General features: G+C 45.5%; 1 protein-coding gene across 3 annotated transcripts in view; it reads right to left on the reverse strand.

Annotated features, from left to right (window-relative positions):
• Positions 1 to 6,250, reverse strand: part of CENPP (centromere protein P) — a 229,887-nt gene that overhangs the window by 138,824 nt on the left and 84,813 nt on the right. The window lies entirely within an intron of this gene.

The raw sequence follows: 6,250 nt of genomic DNA on the forward strand, positions 1-6,250 counted from the left end.
TATGGGAGCACAGATAGATATCGGAACTTTATGTCTAGTCAGGACGCAGTGAAGTAGCTCCAGGTTTCCAGGAGAGGTGGTACCTTGATGTGGGAGCAGGAACTGATCGGCAGGAGTGGAGATACAAGCTCCTGAGGTGAGATGAATATAAAGACATGGTCACTACTTCTTTCTCTTCTTGCACAGTTTAAAAAACAAAAAACCCTCCAATTTTCAGAATTCTGGAGCTTCTATCCTTTCATCCTCCTAAAGTGATTTTTTTAAATCCCCAGAGAACAGGCTTTGTTAAGAATAAAACTGCACAGGGGCGCCTGGGTGGCTCAGATGGTTAAGCGTCTGCCTTCGGCTCAGGTCATGATCCCAGGGTCCTGGGATCAAGTCCCACATCGGGCTCCTTGCTCAGCGGGGAGTCTGCTTCTCCCTCTCCCTCTGCCTCTCCCCCTGCTTGTTCTCTCTCTGTCTTTCTTGAAAATGAATAAATAAAATCTTAAAAAAAAAAAAGAATAAAACTGCACAATTTAGCAATTGGAAACAAGGAACGTGAAATCTGATTAAGCCCTGGCAGAAGCCAGACTTGAGACTCCTAAGCCAGATGCCAGAATAAGATCTGGAACTCTGAAGCTCCCCTTCCTGCATTCCTACAAGGAAGCTGGTCCTCCTAGGGCTACTAAAAGAATAAAGAGAATTCGTCTATGTAACAGAGCAAAGAACAAAATGCATGCCAGTTCCAGGTACCCAACAAGCAGTAACTAGTACTTCGGCACGGCCAGCCTAGCAGCCTGCCAGATCTGTGTGCCCCCAGATGTCAGAGCTAGGTGTGTTCTCAGGGACCCTAGAAAGGAACCAGCATCTTCGTGGTTCCTTCCAAGATTCTATTCGTACAAAAGATGAGTGAACAAGAGAGATTTTACTAAAGGTTTTCTTAGGGAGAGAGTAGAAGGTACTTACATCCTACACCCCAAACAAACATACACCAGGTCACTATTTGCTAGTTCAGCTTTCCAGAGCACCCTTAGACAGCCTGCCAGGGCGGGGAACAGAGTTCCCTCCACCCCCTCCCTGGGCACTGTGCCCTGGTTCCTCTGGTAAGAGTAGCTCCTCCAGCCTAATTGGAAGGGGTCAACTCTGCTCTGGCTCCTCCCTCCAAAGGGGTGTGTATGTAAATGGGTCACCCAGCTGCAGGGCCCAATGAGGAGGCAGGTTAACAACCATCTTTTGCTACTTGAAAATGGCCCTGAGGAACTCATACCCATCCCAAGTATTTCTCATTAAAAAACAAAATGAAACCCAATGCTTTCCTTAAGAGAAATTGAAGAATAAAGCAAGTACTTCTTTAAGGAGCACATCAAGACTGCACAATTATCTACAACTACAGACAAAACCAGTTCGTCTGATATTTACAGCAGGGGAAAAAATGAAAATTCATCTATTTTCTCATTACGCTTAAAAGTATTAGTTAGCTACTAGGCTGAACTGTATCTGTGACCACTGACAAATGAATCCAAATCACTCCATGAACCAGGTTTGATGAGGGAACAGAAGGCAAGCTGAGGACAAAGCAGAAGCTGACACCCCACAACTCCCCCCCCTCTCCCCGCCATGGGATATATGTGACATTCCTCTGGCACGCCTGGCTGCCCTAAAGGAAAAATAGTTAACTTACAGAGATCACAATCCTACAAGACAGGAGTCTCCCTCAGTTTACAAATGTCTTAGCAATCTACAAGAACAAAGCATTCCTATCATCAATAACCTAGCTTCCAGAAGGAAACGTAGATACAATTAAATGCTCTTATACCCTGCAGCCCATTGAGAGATAACTGAAGTGGACAGAGTTTAATGTTCCTCCAGGAAGTTCCAAACTATCTTAATGTCAATGCCTTACTAGAGGGGTAAACAACCTCAACTTGACAATGGCAAGGCCTCTGGTATCTTGTAGGTCCTCTTTAGCATATGAAAGTTCTTTGGAAACCTCCCTTTTTGCTAACTACCCCCAACCCAATAGTATATAATCAGCCACTCCTCACAACCCCAGGGGCAGCAGCTCTTTCTGCCCTTGGGTCCTGTCCCATGCTTTAATAAACCACCATTTTGCACCAAAGATATCTCAAGAATTCTTAATTGTGGGTTCCAGACTCCACCCCACTGAACCTCACCTATATTCCAAAACCCCATCAGGTTTAGTTAACAAACAAAAGCATAATATATGATTGGCTTTTAGAAAGGATATAAAAATAAAGTCTATTTCATAAATTTGCTCACAATAAAACTGGTTGAGAATGTTTACCTTATACTTACATATTACCTGAAACACTCTACATTTTCCCTTTATTCCTCTGGTTGGGCCCACTAAATAAAGTGCAGATGTGTGCATATCATGTAACACACTTAACCAACTCCAAGGGGGAAAAACAGAAGAAATAAACCTAGTCTCTCCTGTATACTGTTACTGGTGCAAAGAATTCACAGGACCCAAACGACGGCTAGAACTAAAACCCTGGTTTCCTGATTCCAAATCCATTTTTTTTCCCCTAATTCTTGGAAATAAAGTATAACAGCAGCTGGAAACAAAATTAAACCATAACAGCTAAAAACAACCCTAAAGTTTCTCATATGTTCCAAATTCCTAAATAAATAGAACTATGCCTAGCAAGTAAATATCACAGTCTCATAGAAATTACGTGGAACTTATATTACTTTACAGGCTTAGTTAGGCTGTGAATTTACTACATGGGGATTTAGGTACTACTTGGAAAAACTCACAAGTACAGTAAGTTTTTAACATGAATGCTTCCTCACATCAGGTCATAACTCCTCCCCCATTAAAGTTCACCCTTTGGTCTGGTAAATACTTGGGTTCTCACTTTATCTCACCTGACCACATGACTAGGCTTCGGGCATAAAAGGTTTGAGATGGAGATCAAATCATAGACTTCCCATAAAATCCTAGAATGTTGCCTAAAAGGGACTATAAATATCTAGTAACTCAATGATTCTCAGTGGTGGTAATTTTGCCCTCCAGGGTGCGATACTGTGACTTATAAAAACATTCATGTTTCCAGCCTCACATTCATGGTTCCAGCCTCACAATTCCCAAAAACCCCTGGAATTTCCTAAGCTTAGAGAGTGATTAAGGTGTCTTTTGTTATGTTAATGCAGATGACTTTAAGGGACCCCCTCAAGGGGGGGGACGCACTGGCTGCCAGGAAGATCAAGTTTTCAGTCCCAAGGCCACCTGCAATCTTGGGGGAGGGGGGGGCTAGAGGTTGAATCCCCCAGTGGCCAATGACATAGTCAACTAGGACTACATAAAGAAGCCTCCATAAAAACCCAGAAGGACTGGTTTAGGGGGGCTTCCAGTTGAACTGGAGGAGATGCTAGAATTGGGGTGCACCTGAAGCTTTGTGCCTTTCCTAGACACTGCACTATGCATCTCTTCAACTCGCTGTGGATTCAGATCCTTTGTCACAATCTTTAATAAACTGGTAAACCTAAGTGTTTGGAACTTCCAAAGCTGGAGTGCTGGTAGACAATTCTCTGGGCAATGGCCCTTTGTGGAGCCTAGAATGGGGCCTATGGCAAGAGCCTGTGAGCGCCTCCCAGTGCTGACCGTAGGAACTCTGGACAAGAGAATTAATATTTGAGGGGCTTTACTACCTTGCTGTTGGACATTATTAATTGAAGCCACCCCTAGGGCTGAAGGACATAAAAGGGTCTTGAAACCTGAAATGCCATGTCTAGGATGATGCTTGAGGAACTCCCTAATGGGGATGGCAGTGCCTGGGGAATGTGAGGAGGAGCTTTTTATGAGCAGGGACCCTCCCCTCTCCCCCCGGGAGTGATTCTGGAGCTGCGCAAGGGGCTGCTGGACTCTATTTTCATATGGACAGTGCCCTACGGACAGCTCTCTACCAACAACAAAGAACTGCCTGGTTTATGGAGAGCAGTTCCAAGGTGAATGGACAACATCCTGTCTGGAAGGCCACCACTCTGACTGAAGAATATAAAAACACATCAGCATGGTGCGCTGAACCGTATGCTGTTTTCCTAGCAGCGATGGATGAACGGAACAATGTTAACAGCCCCTGTGTGTGGGTTTTTACTGACTCATGGGCAGTGGCCAATAGCCCAGCCATATGATCAGCAGGACAGTAATGGGATCTTGGCCTATTAAAGCAATGTCCATATGGGGCACAGTCTTATGGAAATTAATTGTGGGTATGTCAATAACCCACCAGAAAACGTGCCTTCCAGTTTTAGAAGATGAGTGGATCTGACATGCATTTATCCCCACGCACTCCCTAGAGATGGCCGCCTGGGCCGACGAAATGAGTGAGTGTGGGGGGACTGCAGCAGTGTGGAGATGGGCTGAAGCTAGAATCTCTTGCACCCTCTGAGGTACAAAATGCCAATATGATCTGTTCTGGCAACAAGAGAGACAGAGACTATAGGTGGCCGTGTGGCAGAGACCATGGTCTTGAACGTGGCTGGCAACGCAGACTCATGTGGCAGCCCTGGGGGCTACAAAGGGGTCCTGACAGGAAGAGCTACTGACTCTGGCCTGGGCTTTGCTGACCTGGTGATAGATGCAAAGGCTCAGAGAGATACAGAAAACCAGGAAAGAAGATATTCCCCAGCCAACTGTCATCTCCTCAGACCAAAGAACTCACATAATGTCCAACAACCAGCAGAGAGAAATAGCTTACAGAAACAGTTTTATAGAGAACTGGAATGAGTAATTAAAACACTGGTTGTCTAAAACAGGGGGAGATAAAAATATGAAGGGCTGGCTTACAAGCCTTCACAAGTGTGCTCACACTCCACGTGAACATGAGTGGGGCTGGAGGAGCGTCCCCAGTGGATATAGTCCTGTGTTTCTCGCGGGTCTGGGAAAGCGGGGGAGAAAGGGACAGTGGTCTTTCTTCCCCACATCACCAATGGATGCAGCGGTCAGGGGACCAGGGCTGCAACTACAAGGGCTGGAAGCAGGGACAATTCCATGTTTCCAGCCTTTCTGTCAGAACTTCCAGGGCTCGCCCGGCAAAAGTGGGGCTAACAGTGAGGGCAGCCACCCTGCCTGGTGGCAAAGATGCACCTCCAGTTCTGCATCTGTGTAACTCACCTGAACAGAAGTGGACGGAGGTAGTTGGACTCGCTGCACTCGCACTGCTGCCTGTACCCAGACCGGCACCGTGGCTGGACTTGACCCCCCTTCCTGAGATGGGGAGGTCTGGGTACAAATGCAGAGAACAAAACGTAGTAGATGATGTAATGAGGGAAATCCAGTATTACACTGATGCCTCAAGAGAGGCTCAGAGCAGCTCGATTATTATTCAGACACCTGAAAGGGTAAAGCCTGAGTTACTGAAACCACCCCCACTTTTAGAACCTGACAAGAATGCACAGAAGCCTGCAAACCTGAGTGGCCTGGCCCTGGGAGACATTTTCATAAGATCTGATGATGGACTGAACAGTTATTAATAACTGAATGGGATTCTGTCGTGCGCCATCATCTCTCGACTTTTATCATTGTTTGGCTGTGAGGGATCCCCATTCAAGGACTAAGGGATGGATGCCGTACTGTGATTTGTAAGAAGTATGTGTTTGGTCATTCAAAGGGACCATGTCTTGAGAAAACACTGGTTGTCATGGCTGACGGGGGTGAGGGGTGGAGGAATGCTACTGGCATCTAGTGGGCAGAGAGCGGAGATGCTGCACAATGCCCTACGGTGCACAGGGCAGCCCCCACCACAAAGAATGGTCTGCTCCAAGATTTCAATAGCGCTGAGGCTGAAAAGCTCTGTAGTGACTAGATTCTAGCACAAGAGATAAAGACACTGAGGTCCACAGAAGTTAACTTGTTCAAGATCAACACTAACCAGGGAAGTACTCCAGGGGAAAAATGGAGTTTAGGAATCTGAGTGCATTTGTCTGCACTTCTGGCAGAAAACTGGTGTCCAGAAAACTTATTCCATGGATGAACGCCAATAAAACTGTATTCACTGGTCATGACTTCCCAAGGAAAGACATTATACTTCACAGTATAATTTTCTATGAAAGTTACAAAGGATCACACTGTGTGGGTCATTAGTAAAACACCCAATCTTTAGGACTCTTTAAATCTGACATTTAACATCTATCCTGTTCACTTCTCAACAAACCTGCCACGCTGTGCGAAACAAATCAGTATTTGCTGTTTCATTATTAGATATGTGCAAAGACTCTAAAGTTTTTATTGTATCCTTAAAGC

The sequence above is a fragment of the Callorhinus ursinus genome, unplaced genomic scaffold (assembly GCF_003265705.2).
Source record: "Callorhinus ursinus isolate GAN/ISIS: 27379988/994484 unplaced genomic scaffold, GSC_fseal_2.0 scaffold28, whole genome shotgun sequence".
Taxonomy (NCBI): domain Eukaryota; kingdom Metazoa; phylum Chordata; class Mammalia; order Carnivora; family Otariidae; genus Callorhinus; species Callorhinus ursinus.